Here is a 15,563-nt window from a genome sequence, read left to right as displayed (position 1 = left end):
AATGAAATTGAACAATCATGCGGTCTACGCAAACAAAACATGCGGTCTACGCAGGTGATGAAAGTGAACAAACATGCGTTCTACGCAAGCAAAACATGCGGTCTACGCGAGTAATGAAAGTGAACAAACATGCGGTCTACGCAAGCAAAACATGCGGTTTACGCAGGTGACGGGTTTGAACAAACATGCGGTCTACGCGAGGAAATCATGCGGTCTACGCAAGCAAAACATGCAGTCTACGCAGGTAAAAGATGCGTTCTACGCAAGCAAAACATGCGGTCTACGCAAGTAGTGTGTATGAGAAGAGTTGAATGTACACATGTAAGTAAAAACATGTCATTCACGATGCTGGAATGTAGAGTACTGTAACACAGCATAATTGAAACGATTTGTGGAATTCACAAGACATGAAAGGGATACGAGACGGGACGTTCTTCGCACGTATCGAGCATTGCTCGCAGAAGTTGTGGCCTGAGGTCAACTCGAAGGTTCACGTTTCAAAAGTGTGCTTTCCCGCATTGTCTCGAGTGATGAAGGCGCCAAACCATGTAGTTAACCCGAACAAAGGTGCGGAAGGTGCGTTGACCGCAAGGGGAGTTTTACTGGTATCAATTCCGACACTTTGCTACCCTGCCATTCTATGCTTTACTTTCCTTTTTACTGGTAGTTTAAGCACATTGCACTGCCTCAGGCAGGTTTTATTTTTTCCCAAAATTACATATTTTGCAAAACACGTGACGGGAATGAAACAACCATTTTGTTCAAAAGATGTTGCGTTTGTAAATGTTCTATGCATCGCATCGCAAGGTACCACACCACAATGTGAACGAAATTGAACCTATTTTGAACACTGAATATTCGCATCGTAATAATTAGGTAGTGAACCGACTTACAACTCGATAAGCAAAACAAAGACATGATATAACCAAACAAGTGTGGGTACAACTCGATAAATAAATCAAAAACTCAAAGAGAGTGAAATACAACTCGATAAGAAAATGTACAATAACTTGATAAGCAGACAGGTGTGACTCCGCAAGAATCGATCACCGGGGGAGGGATCAGAGGTGGTGGAGTTCCCCAATCCCTAGCATAAATAGCTCAGGGAACCAGGAGGAAGCCCATCGGTCAGGGCTAGAGGCCATCGGCCACAAGGAATGGCCACCGGCCATAAACTTGTTCGGTCGGCAAAAGATAACGGCCGGTCGGCAGAATATTTGGCTGGCCGGCTATTAATGAGGGAATCACCAGAATGTTGACACTTGTCCTCCACCCAACCTTATCTCCTACAAAAAACCCCAACTTCGTAGTTTTTCTCAATTCCACACTGATTTGCTCTAATGGAAGAGTTTCTTGCTCAAAATCTCACAGCTTGGATTGCTAGCTTGGATGGCTCGGAAAAGTTGAATTTCCGGGGTTTTGGCATAAATGCACTATTCACTCTGGGTCGTACCCCATTGCACCTCCCGTTTCTCCATGCCGCGACAAGGTTTTGGAATCCGGTGACACATGTCTTTAGCTTCGCTGGGCAAGAAATATGTCCTACCTTTGAAGATTTCCGAGCCGTAATGGAGTCCGAGCGCGACGAGGAGCTCCTGCCCCAACTTAATTTTGGCCATGCCCAATCCTTAGGGCGAATGTGTGGACTCAGTATGCGTGACGCTCGGTCTCTGATTTGTGACGGGATGCTGGACATTCTGAGTTTGACCGATCGGTTTTCTGATGTTGGTGATTGCAACAACCATCACTGGCAAGGCTTCCGGCGACACGCCCTCTGTTTGTGCATGCTATCTCATTTTCTATTTGTCTCAGGCTCCGGAGGGTCTAGTGTCCGGCTGACCGAGGTTGCCCAAGGCTTGAAGGAGGGCAAGAGCTGTATTGCCATGACTCTGGCTGAGACGTTGATAGGCTTAGACGCCTTTTATCGTCATGAGACGACCAGATTAGCAGGGAGTCCACTACTACTACAGGTAATGTTTCCCACCCAATCTCACATTTGCATTGCTCACATCACTCGGCCCTCAAGCTCGGTCTTTTCTCACAAAACCCTATTCTCACTTTTCTCTCCTCGTACATCTCTCTATTCTTTATTCTCTCATTTTTCATCCCTTCCCAGGTATGGTTGATGGACAAACTGCAGGTTGTGGACTCTTGCCCAGCGTATTCAGCTCGCGGCTACTTCTTCTGGCACCGCCTAGTCAATGCCCTGGATGAGGGATGGTGGTTCGCTTGGATGTGCTGCTTGTCCGCAGACCGTATCGCTTGGCGGTGCCCTTGGCTGAGCCTTCCGGCAATGAGTTACAATATGCCCCGGCAGACTGGGATTCAATTGATTGGTCTCACTCACTGTGTATTCTACTTCCCATTCCAGATTCGGCGCCAATTCGGCCATGATCAGACCTGCCCGCCAAAGGGGATAGAGTATCCTGCTGCATTCCCCGCCCGAGGCGCACAACTTGCTTGGCAGGTCACCGCGTGGAGGACGAGAGAACTCCTGGCCCCCGCTTCTACTTTCAGTTGCACTTTGTCTGACGAGTGCCTGGATTGGCTTAATGAGGAGGCACAGGTCGGGCCCACCTTGGCATCAAAGGCTTCGACCAGCTCTGGGAGGGGGCGTAGGAGCACCTGACTTGACTATGCCCCGAATTTATTGCTTTATTAGTACTTTCAAGTTTTCTTTATGAATGTAATAAAAAGCAACTTCGATTGTATGCAAGAGCAGGAGGACTCTATTTTGAAATCAATGAAATTGAAGGTTGTGGCACTGAAAATTTTCCGCTTTGGTCCAAAAATGGTCTTTGTCGTAAAAAGATTAATTTGAACAAAGTCAGCTTTTATTAAAACTTTTCAAAGACATTTTTAATGTGGATCAGAACTGGACACGCCTGAAATCTGTCACTGAGATGCACAACCCCGGATCTCTGCAACTGGAAAGTTGCCCCTAGTCTGAAGAGTACCACGGCACTGCATGGCAACGGAAAGTTGCCCCTAGTCTGAAAAGCACTGCACCAGAGATCATAACCGAACCCTTGAATGCTGAATAGACAAAGATGACCGAGATGATCAAATGGACAAAGTTGATCGGGGAAAAGGGTTATGGCTGAACTCCAGGATGAAGTTGCCTACGTATCCCAAAGATGGGAATCAAGCCTTACGTAGTTCAGGCTTAGGTTCACTCGAGTATTTTCACTCTCCTTTTACGCTCTAACTTTTGCCAAGGTCGCCCTTTGCAGGTTTTCAACCTTGCGATCTCAGTTTTTATATTTTTCAATTTTTTCATGCTCTAACTTTTGCCGAGGTCGCCCTTTCGGGTTTTCGGCCTAGCGAGCCTCTCAGGGGTAATATTTCTTCAACTTGTCCATGTTGATCGGTTGGGAAAATTCCAGGCCATCTAGGTCCATCAGAACCACAGCTCTACCTGACCAGATAGCTTTGATGATGTAGGGACCAGTCCAATTAGGTCTGAACTTGCCCCTTGGGTCGTGGATGGGAGCTCGGTTGTCCTTGAGCACCAAATCTCCTTCCTTTAAATTCCTGGACTTAACTTTCTTGTTGAAAGTCCGGGCAATTCTGCGCTGATAACTTTGAACATGGTACAGTGCTTTCAGCCTTCTCTTATCAAAGAGCATGAGTTCCTCAAACCTGCTCTGCTGCCAATCTATTTCGGCTATTTGACACTCAGACAATACTCGTAATGACGGAACCTCAACTTTGATAGGTAGAACGGCCTTCATCCTATAAACCAATGAATATGGAGTCGCTCCGGTAGAAGTCCTAATTGAAGTCCTGTAGCCCCACAAAGCAAACGGCAGCTTATCTGGCCAACCACGGTAGGTTTCCACCATCTTCCGCAGTATATGCTTGATGTTCTTGTTGGCGGCCTCAACTGCTCCGTTGGTTTGCGGCCGGTATGTGGATGACTTATGAAAAGCCACGTTATATTTCTCCAACAAGTCAATTACTTCCTTCTTAAAGTGGGAACCATTATCCGAAATAATCTCGTTTGGTACCCCGTAGCGACAGATGATGTTGTTCCTGATAAACTTTGCAACGTGCGACGCCTTCAACACCGCGTATGATTGGGCCTCGACCCACTTCGTGAAGTAATCTATCGCGACTAGGATGAACTCATGCCCATTTGACCCTTTTGGAGTAACAGCCCCGATCACATCAATTCCCCAAACTGAAAATGGCCATGGTGAAGTCATGTTGTACAGCTTCGACGGGATATTCATGCGATTCTCATGGATTTGACATTTGTGGCATCGCCGAACAAAACTGATACAATCCTCCTCCATGGTGGACCAGTAGTATCCCTATCGAAGGATTTTCCGTGCTAGTATTACTCCGTTCATGTGCGCACCACACTCTCCCCCATGGATGGCCTCCATCAGGCGCTTCGATTCTTCGGCTTCGACACATAGCTTGTGCATTCCCAGATGGCCTCTCTTATAAAGCTTACCTCCACAGATGATGAACTGAACGGCCATTCTTCTGATTGCCCTTTTATCCTTGGCATTTACCCCTGGTGGATATGCTTCATTCTCCAAGAAGTTCCAAATGTCGTAATACCAGGGGTTTTCGTCCTGAACTTCGTCTATGGCAGCGATTGATTCATACGCCGGCACAAACTTCTGGTCAATGATAACTGGACGCATCCGGACTCCGGACGGGATGTCTATCATGGAAGATAGAGTTGCTAGTGAATCTGCGAACCTGTTGTTCTCCCTCACTAGGTGGGTGAAATTTAGCTTCTCGAACCAAGGAATTAACAAATCCAAGGTCTGGTGGTAAATTATCATCTTCTCCTCTTTGACTTTCCAGTCTCCTTTTGCTTGAGACACAACAAGGTTCGAGTTTCCAATGACGTCCAACCGCCTTGCCCCTAGTTCTAGGGCTGCTTCTAGGCCGGCAATGCATGCCTCATATTCTGCTTCATTGTTCGAGACTTTGAACCGGAGCTTGAATGCTAAAGGGATACGGGAATCGTCAGGCGCTATCAACAACACTCCTATCCCGTACCCGTACTGGTTTGACGCTCCATCAAAGTACATCGTCCAAGTTTCATCTTCGATGTGCAGAATGGCTTCATCTAGGAATAGGTACTCAACCACCTCATCCCCTTCAACCGGGTGGTCGGCAAGGAACTCCGCTAGCGCTCCTTCTTTTACTGACTTACGTGTCACATACTTTAGATCAAATTCAGAAAGCAGCAGCAGCCAACGAGCTAGCCTACCCGTAAGTGCCGGTTTCTCGAAAAGATATTTGATGGGATCCAAGCGTGAAACCAACATTACAGAGTGAGCTAACAGGTAGTGCCGCAGTTTCCTGGTAGCCCATACCAAGGCTAAACAAGCCTTCTCCAATGGTGTGTAGCGGGTCTCGTAATCTAGCATCTTCTTGCTTAGATAGTAGATGGTCCTTTCCACTTTGTCCTCTGACTCTTGTGCGAGCATGCAGCCCATGGTAGTCTCAGTTACTGATAGGTACAATATCAACGATTTCCCCGGATCTGGTGGTGACAACACAGGCGGGTTCTGTAAATATTCTTTGATCTGTTCAAAAGCTGCTTGACATCGGCCGTCCCATTGGAATTTCTTTCCTTTCTTTAGGAGACCAAAGAGTGGTTCACAAGTCAAGGTTAGTTTTGAAATAAACCGTCTTATGAATTGCACTTTACCTAGAAAGCCTCGCACCTCCTTTTCAGGCCTTGGTGGTGGCATTTCTAAGATGGCCGTGATTTTTGAAGGGTCGGCCTCGATGCCCCTTTGTGTAATTAGAAATCCCAGCATTTTTCCCGCCGTAACACCGAACGTACACTTCTGAGGATTTAGCCGCAACCGAAATTCTCTGATCCTTTGGAAGAACTTTTGCAAGGCGGCGTAGTGGCCTTCTCTTTCTTTGGACTTGACAATCATGTCATCCACGTACACCTCAACCTCTTTGTGGATCATGTCATGCAATGTTGTGGTTGCAGCCCGTTGATACGTGGCCCCAGCATTCTTCAAGCCAAACGGCATCACTCTGTAACAGTATGTCCCCCACGGGGTGGTGAAAGTCGTCTTCTCCCGGTCTTCGGGTGCCATCACTATCTGATTGTAGCCTGAGAAACCATCCATAAACGAGAGCAAGGCATGCCCCGCTGTAAAATCCACCAACTCATCAATATATGGCAAGGGAAAGTCGTCCTTTGGACTAGCTCTATTCAAATCCCTAAAATCCACGCATACTCGGATCTTGCCATCCTTCTTCGGCACTGGAACAATGTTGGCCAACCAAGTCGGGTATTCGGATACCAACAGGAAGCCTGCATCGATTTGCTTGGTGACCTCTTCCTTAATTTTGATGGCCCAGTCCGGACGAATCCTTCTGAGCTTCTGTTTGATGGGTCGGGCCTCGGGGTCGAGAGGGATCCGGTGCTGTACAATCTCAGGATCGATTCCAGGCATGTCTTCGTAGGACCACGCGAAAACATCTTTGAAATCTTTTAATAAAGCGACTAAGCGCTCGCGTTCCTCTGAAGACAACGTGGACCCGATCTGGACCAGCTGCGGGTCCTTCTCAGTACCAACATTCACAGTAGTGATTTCATCCATTAAGGGTTTAACAAATCTTTCCTACTCTTGATCAATTAATCGTTGCAAAACCGGAGGAATTTCTTCCTCGTCGTTTTCATCAAAATTTTGAAAATCCTGATTTAAGCAATAAATCAAAGGCACAGAAAAATACTCAGAAACCACATCCACATCATTCTCATTAAATACTTCCAAGCCGTCCGATTCTTCTATTACAACAGACTCAAAAGATAAAGAAAATGACAACCTAGACAGGACTGTGGCATCCGGGTTATCACCCCCAGGAATACCGGACTCAGACTCAGTTGAGCTGGAACTTGATTCCGACTCACAAGACTCGGTGGAATCAGATTCTGGCTCACTACCTGACCCGGTGCTGCTTGATAAAAATCCCTCTTCATATTGCCAGACGAGAGAGGGTGCGATGGATGCATCCAAAATAGTTGATGGTAGGCCCGCAGCCGTTTCATTCCCGATCATGCATACCGAGGAGTTGTCCCCCAAGCACTTTTGTTCGATCGGAGGATCTGAAAGTAGACATGCCAGCGCTACCCCCATTTCGTTTTCAGCGTCCTCAGACTGGACTTCCTTACTCTGTTCAGCCTCAGCCGATGGATCTGTTTGCCTTTCGGCGACGTCATTCTCAGGTAGCTGCAGGTCAAAGAAAATCTCAAACCCCGACACGCGCTTCCTCTCCGCGTTCAGCCACGGCTCTGGGAAGCCACAGAACGGAAAGTCCTCCCCCTCCCGGACGAAGCGTCCGTTTAGGGTACCCTGAATGGGCTGGTGCATTAAGTCAAAGGGCTTCCCCATCTGTTTCACTCTGGCTCTTCCGGCCATCTCCTTTCCTTTCCTTATCCAGTCCTCTTTGGTGGGTAGATAACCCAATCCGAAGGTATGAGGGTTGTGTGGCACTTCGGCCAATGCCGCGACGCCTTTCCGGCCGCTCTTTCCCAATCCCATCCCGGGGATGTGCTGGAGCTTGTTCATGAGATAGACTGCTTGAGCACTGACATATGCCCCTTTATTAGCTGCCATGATGTCCTGTACGACCCGAGCCTCGGCCAAGGTAAAACCCGATATGAACACATCTTCCATACTGTGCTCAATTTCTAGAACAGGCGTAGATACCTCCGGCGGCGGATGAATTGATGAGTTTCCGAAAACAATGGCTACTCCCTTCCCATAGGGTTATTTCCCCACTTGATGTAGGGTGGAGGAGACCGCATTTACCTGATGCAGCCACAGCCGCCCCAAAAGCAGGTTGAACGTTGCAGGAACCTCCAAGACATGGAAATCTATCTCATGTTGTCCCGGCCCAACCTTTGTTTGAATCTTAACTGTCACCATTACTTCCCGACTTGTGTTGTCATACGCCCGAATCACCTGGCCCGTTGGCACAAAGTCCGCGATTTTCAAACCGATCGCGTAGGCTGTCCTTGCCGGTCAGACGTTGATGGCGGACCCTGTGTCGACAAGCACCACGGGTATCCATTTATCTCTGCACTCCACGGAGATGTAGAGTGGCTTGTTATGGTTCGCACCCTCGGGTGGCAGTTCTTTGTCAGAAAAGGTCAGCATCGGGGTAGCTCCTCCCGAAAAGACTAGGCCCACCAGTTGTTCGGGCGTGGTGTCTATAGAAAGCTTGGCTTTGTCCATGGCTGAAAGGACAGCCTGTCTATGTACTCGAGAAGCCATAAGCAGCCCCCAGATGGAGTTGTCTGCTTGTATCTTTTTCAATTGTCTTAATACAGCCTCATCTTCGAGTTGCTTTTCTTTTTGCTTCTCTGCCTCCCTATCTTTTCCAGACGCCTCTGGTTGATCTAGGTGTGGAGGCTTGAAATACCGTCCACTCCTAGTCATGTGATCGACTTCGCCGATATACCAGGTATCATCTGGTTGGTTACTCCCCCAATCTTCGTCTGTGTGGGCAAGACATAGATCATCATCCTCCCACCACATTCCATCTGCTGCTGACAGGCACCTGTCCGGTTTTGGCATGACTGTTCTCTTACTCGCAGCACCTTCTATTCCTACGCTCGCGGCATTCTCCCTTTCTGTACTCGCAGCAGTCTCAATCCCCACATGGGCTTTTGCCTTCCTGATTCTCTCAGAATCTTCGAATCTTCCCTGTTCCGACTATGTCAATGCAGCCGACTGTTCAATAATCCTCGTACTCGAAATGCTCCAATCCCGAGCAAAATTCTTGACACCGGCGCTCTCCGGCGATGCACTCTGTTCTCCAACCCTTCCGGCTGTCACTGATATTCTTGCCCCTGCCGGGCCTTGTTGTGGCTGAAGCTCCTCCACCACATCTGGTTGATCGTCTAACCATCCCGTAGCCTCTGTTGATTCCTCATAATCGAACCAATTGACGGCTAAATCCCCTGGATCTTGGTTACTGTAAAACTGGAGCTTGGCAAGGTCATCTTCCACAGCCGTTACATCATCCGTTCCTTGTCCCAGACTGTCCCCTTGGATCACACACAGCTCCCCCTCTGTTGGTAGTTCCATATCTGGCATGTCCTGGCCTATTGACAAAATGTAGTCACTCGGACTATAAGCATTCCCAACACCACTCCCAGATTCTGCAGACTCTGGCTCAACAACCCCCATCTCCTTTGGAGTCTTCTCTCTCCTGTTTTCGATAGTCACCACCATTGGCTTAGGTTGGGTTATGGAGATGTGCATCATGCACAAATCGGTGCAATCGGGAAGGAACACCTCCGGCATAGGCAGGTGGGAATGAGTGATATAGATGCTAGGATCGTAAGGCACGACCCCAGCTTGGATGAAGTTGACTCTTTTGGGTGGTGGAGTTTGGTTATGTGTGGGGAGAGGGTTTGTAGTAACGTTGGGTTTCTCGGGAGGCAAAATCACCCCGTTATCGATGAGATCTTGAATCTCATGACGCAATCGGAAGCACAGGTCGGTGTCATGACCGTGCTGTTAGTGAAATGCACAATACTTGGCTGGGTTGTGGGCAGCGGGGAGTCTTTCTGGTAAGGGCCGCGGCTCTAGGGGCTTCAGATGCCCCTTTCTGATTAAGACCCCCAAAGCTTTGGACAGGGGCATATAAAGTGGAGCGAAGGTTCTGGTGTTTTTGGGTGGGTATTTGACTGTTTGTGGGTTGCTTCTGGACACACCGGAGAATGGTGCGGCTGCCATAGTTCTCGGGGGAGGGTTGGTGGTGACCATACTCACTTCGGAGGTCTTGGTAGTTGTAGTGCCACTCGGGCCTGCATTAGTGTTACGGTTGAAAGTTCTGCGGGGTTGCTCCCGGTCATTATCAATTATGCCTTGCTTTAAGGCATCCTCAATCTGCACCCCCATTTCATGTAGATCTGAAAAGGTAGGGAAGGGGAGTACAATCATCTTCTGCATTAGCTTCGGCTGAAGATTGCGCACAATCATCCGAATCTGGTCTTTGTCTGTGGGCCTTAAGGTCATCATCGAAGCCTTAGCCTGCCATCTGGTTACGAATTCTGAGAAGCTCTCTTTGGGTTCTTGCCTCGTTGTCTCGAGATCCCAGGTCGTAATCTCGATTTGTGTATTGTATGAGTACTACAAGATGAAGGCCTCAGCCATCTCATCCCAACTTCTCTTGACGTCATCCTCCAATTTGGCATACCATATGGCCGCTACACCCGACAGGGTCCGGCCAAATAGAGACAGCTTCTGCAGTCTAGTGAGGCCCATTGGCCTTAGGATGTCTGAAAACAATCTTAGGTGCACCATGGGGTCTCCAGACCCATCAAATCGGTCAATGTGCGGCATCTTAAATCTGTCAGGCAGCGTCACGGCTGCGTCGGTATACCCATCTTCGATGTCAGGGATGGTCTTGACTCCCTGGGATCTTTTGAACAGCTTTTCGAGCTTGCTCAGCTTTAATGCTGTGGGATCTGTCTCGAACTCGAAAGGAGAGTTCGGTGGGTTGGTGGGTGTTTTGGACAACTGGGGTTGGATTTGGGGTAGGATCGAGGGTGGAGGTGGTCCAATGGGAATGTCCGTGTCATTCTGAACATTAGCTGTCTCCCCGAGGGTAGGAATTCCTGGCGGGGGAAGAACTTGTTGCGAAGCAGATGCTCCGTTTTGCTGTTGTAACCTCACGATTAACTCTGCTTGTTCACTCATAACCGTGGTCTGCTGCTTGGCGAACTCTGCCTGCCGGACAGTATCCTGCTGCATCATTTTCATGCTCTCTTGGAGTTGGCGCACCATCTCCTCTAAACTAGCCATACTGTTTTGTTCTGACTGTATTATCGGTGTATGTTCCCTCTCTGTAAGTGAAACAGAACCCTGATCCCTACTGTACACAGGTGGGGTAGATAAAGTCCTCTGTACTGACTGTTGAACTGATGCCCTCTGCCTAGCTATCCTCCGTCTAGTAACCGGGGGTAGAGAGTGGTACACTGGTTGTCCGTCTACCAGATCCTCAGATCGATGGAGCCGACGACCTCTAATCCAGAGTGCTTGGGGAATATCTACCGGGTTGGAAGCAATGGTGCTAAACTACCTAGCAAAAAGATAAATAAAGCAGTAAATAAACAAACAATCGGACAGCACAACGGTGTAATATAAACACATACAACGCACAGTTGGGTATTCATAAGACACAGTTGGTAAGCCGAACACACTGTTCCTCGATACTGATCACTGTTCCCCAGAATCACTGTTTCCAAAACTGAACCTGGTACCCGCAGATAACTGATTCTCATAAACTGATATTGATGCCCTCAGGTCTAATACTCAATCTTGCAAACTGATATGTACGTCCCTGTAGAGATACACTCTAAAAGCACATAGCAAATAAAGAGAGCCAAAACACCCCTATGTTGGGGTAGGGTTTCCTTGTCCTATTTTGTCAGGAGCTAGGGTTCCACTATGCACGCAGCAATTTTCAAACAACCTAACATCGGGTAAGCGACCTGTCCTAGCTTGGAATGGTCACTACGGATTTCGATATGCACTAGGTCGAATGGTCAAAAAGGGTGCCCCGGTAAAACCGGGGTTTGTGTTCCCATGCTGTCAGAGCCCATAACCGGTCAGCCTTATGGTCATGCCTTGACAAGACAAGCCTCCGGCAGACCGTTCAGGAATGGCAGATGGCAAGCACTGTGTCCCAGGCGCACCAATGCACATGCAATGCAAAGAGACACATAAATGAGATCAAAACAGGATATCATGAGTTCGAGTCAAGCTCTCTAAATTCCCAGCAGAGTCGCCAGAAACTGTAGACGTCCCCGAATGCCCCGGGAGGGTGAGTCCCGTTCTGTTCGTTTTGCGGGCTTACTACAGTTCGGACTCGATTTGTTGTCACGGTTCTTAATCTGAACCAAAGAGTCCAAATCTGGCAAATCGTTTTGAGAAACAAATTTTTTGAAAAGAAGTGTCAAACATGGACTGCTTTGCCAGATACAGAGTCGCCACCTAAATATTTTAAAATGGGGGAATTTAGGAAACCCTGACTCGGTGCCAAAGGCCACGTGTCCGTCATCACCAAAGTTGCCTCAGCTCGGGAACTTGGGTACGATTGGGGAAGGTCAGCTATGAGCACCCCCTCTCGCCCGATTGGAAGATCGGCCTCTACTAACCGTGATATCTTGTTTTGAAAGCATCATGTGTTCTTATTCCATTTATTAGCCTAGCATTACTATGTTATGCACATAGCAAACAAATATAGACTAAATCGCCTAAATTGGAACAAAACATTTCATGCTTGTTTTGAAAATGGTTTGCTACTCGCAAGTAGGCTAAAATGCAGGTTTTGCCACCCTCAAGTGGGCTTTTGGGAAAGATGGTTTTGCCACTATCTAGTGGGCTTAAAACTCACAGTTTTAATGCGTTATCCCAATTTAGGTAATTTAACCTCCATCCACAGGCACTCAAGTAGTTATATCACGTAAGCAGCTAGCCTCATGGTAATCATGCTGTTATGGCAACAATCACACGCATGCAAGGATGCTAAAGCAAAAGAACTTACAGAGTACTCCAAGCCAAGACAGGAACTAGTTAGTAATCACATGCATGATCCTAGTTCATATTTGAAATGGCTAATGCAACACATGCAAAGATGCAATCCAAATAGGCTCGGCTATCCTAAACATGGCATGTGAAATGCTGTAACTAACACGTATTCAATTTGGAATTGAAATACAGATGCAGTTAGAATGATGCGCCGAGCCCGGTGCATGCAAGACAAATGTATGGATGCACGCATGCATAGCATAAGGTATGCTAATTTAAATATGCCCTAGTCTACCATCATAAGCAGGTAAATAAAAGGGAAGAAAGACGTGGGGTTGGAAGACATGCACACACTCACGCACACTTATTACACAATTACCCTCACTCGGAGGGTCCAAATAAATATTACAGTCCGAATAATAAATACAGTAATTATTACAGAATTTCTAATTAATTAACAGAAAGGATGCCAAAAGAAAGGCGGCCACAGCCCCCGCCTTGGGATGCGCGAATGATGCATGCTCGAACCCGTCTTGCCCCGAAAGCCTGTACCATACCATTGTTGCCTCTGTTTTCACTACCTGGCTTCTCTGAAAAATGCCAAAGTTCTGGGACAGGTTCCTTGCACACTGTAGAATACCATCGGTTGGAGGAAATGCCCACCGGCCATATATAACTTCCATCGGCTACTGATGGAGTTATCGGCCATTCACAAATTGCCGGTCGGCACTGAATGCTGCCGATCGGCAGAAACTTCCTGCAGAAGACAGTTTTGACAGCAACAGAGGACAGACAGTATATGGCATGGGATTTCAGGCACATGTAAGCATGGTCAGTTCCCCATCATGTATTGAACTCAGGGAAGCATGGCCCTCGATCCTCGAGCCATCAATTAGGCATGATAGCCTAAGAGATCAAGCTTGCCATTTGATGTAAAAATGCATGCAACACACAAATGAGGACCACGACCCTATCATGTCGAAGTCAAGGGCCCCGGTGACCGAGAGTTAAGACGCGTTACATCACTTATAGTATGAACGCTCCTTAACCCTCACACTTGGTTTGCACCCCAAACCAAGTAATGCAATGCATGTCATGCAAACATGACTCAAAGATACAACATGAGATTAAGATGCAAGGCATGCCAAATGCCATGCAACTACCATGGCAAGTATGCAATGCTAGGTATGCAAGATGCAGATGCAATGCAAACATGGACGATTTAAGCAATAGGATCATCATGTTACAACACCTAATGAAGCAATCATGCAACAAACGTGAGACAAGCATGCAATGGTGGACTTAAACCGTAAAGGGGCAGACCTCAATCCACCCCAAAACAGTGGCCAAAAGTGCCCAAAATGGTGGACAAACACTCGTGCCAATACGCAAGCCAATGGGCCTAAGGCTAAGGCACAAAAAGGGGGCACTTTACTTCCACCAACATGACCATTCATGGCATGAATTAGACAAGCAAAAACAGAATCCTAGCATGCAAAAATGGACTCCAAAACCCACTAATATGGCAGCTTAAGTGGCTCCAATGAGATGTATGCACCAAAACTCATTTCTAGGCATAAAAGGGCACATCCTCAAAGCATGAAAGAGGTCACATATGCAAACATACAAACATGATTTATGGGCTGAAATATGATCCTAAATGATGCCAAATCATGAGGATGGTCTAAGCTACGCATGCTAGAGGCCAATATGCTCAAGGCTTACAAGCCAAAACACAAAGAGAGGACATCAAACATGGCAAGCATGACTGAAACAGATGGCCAACAGGCCTTAAACATGGTAAAGTAATGCCAATACCTTCATGAAATTAGGCTAACACATGCAAGAATCATGACCTAAACACAAGATGCATTTCTAGGCCAAATAGAGGAATGTAAAGCAAGTATGTTAAGCATGCAAAAGGGCACAAATCCGACCAAAAAAAGAGATAACATGTGACCTAGAAACACCAAAAAAACTCTAAAATAGGGCCAAAATCAATCAAGCATGCATGTTGCCCTTTAAGCCAAAAGGTAAGGAAATGAGGCAATGAAAGGAGAGGGGTGTCCCTCCCCTATACAAGACTTCAAACCACCTTCCTCACCACTGAAAATCTACTGGTTTTCAGTAGTGAGAAGACTAAAACACTCGAGCAAACAAAGCCTCACAAAGGAAGCACCAAAAAGGCCAAATAAGGCCTAAGAGGGTGAGTTTGAACTCAAACCACAAAACACCCTTAATGAAAGTTCTTAAGCATGAAAATATAAGCTTTTTTTATGTTATGCATAAAACCTAAATCAGCAAGCAAGATAGGTAAAAAACTAGTGCAAGTTTGGGGAAACTAAAGCAAAGTGATTACCCTTGAAGCACACCTCAAGAACAGCCAATGCAGCCCTCTTCTTTTGATCAAAATCAGTCCAAAAGCTCAAGAATCAACCCTCAAAGTGACTCAATCTCGGAGCAAGGTGTAATGGTGTGTGTATTAGTGCAAAAGTAAGGCAAAAATGCACTTTTGGTTTACCAAACACACACTAAGGGAGGAGAGAGAGAGAAATATAGAGAGAGATGATATATCTGTGTATAAGCTCTGGTTTTTCTTTCAAACTTGCCAACCTAGAACAAGGAGAAGACCTCTCCTCTTATAGAAGTCCCCCTTGCAAAGCTTTCCAAACAAGCTTGCTTAGAGGGAAATCCCTCCATACACGTGTGTGGAGGGGAACAGAGTGGGTGCCAGCTATCACAGCTGGCACAAAATATCTACAAAAAGTAGATGAACAGTAGTCGGCTGCTCAAAATTGCCATTTTGACAAAATGGACTGCCGACCGGCAACAAAGAATGCCGACCGGCAATATACATTGCCGATGGCAGCAAAACACCAGCCGGTGGCCTTTGGCCATGGCCGGTGATGTGTGGGGATGCCTCACAAGGTATTCCCTGCCCCTCCAAGGTAAAACACAAGTGTTCGGTGCAAAACCAGACACTAAATAGTCGAGTCGAGAGATCCTGAGGCAAGGCGCGCG

The sequence above is a fragment of the Camellia sinensis genome, chromosome 8, assembly GCF_055761805.1.
Source record: "Camellia sinensis isolate YWXY chromosome 8, ASM5576180v1, whole genome shotgun sequence".
Lineage (NCBI taxonomy): Eukaryota > Viridiplantae > Streptophyta > Magnoliopsida > Ericales > Theaceae > Camellia > Camellia sinensis.
This window is presented reverse-complemented; position numbering follows the sequence as displayed.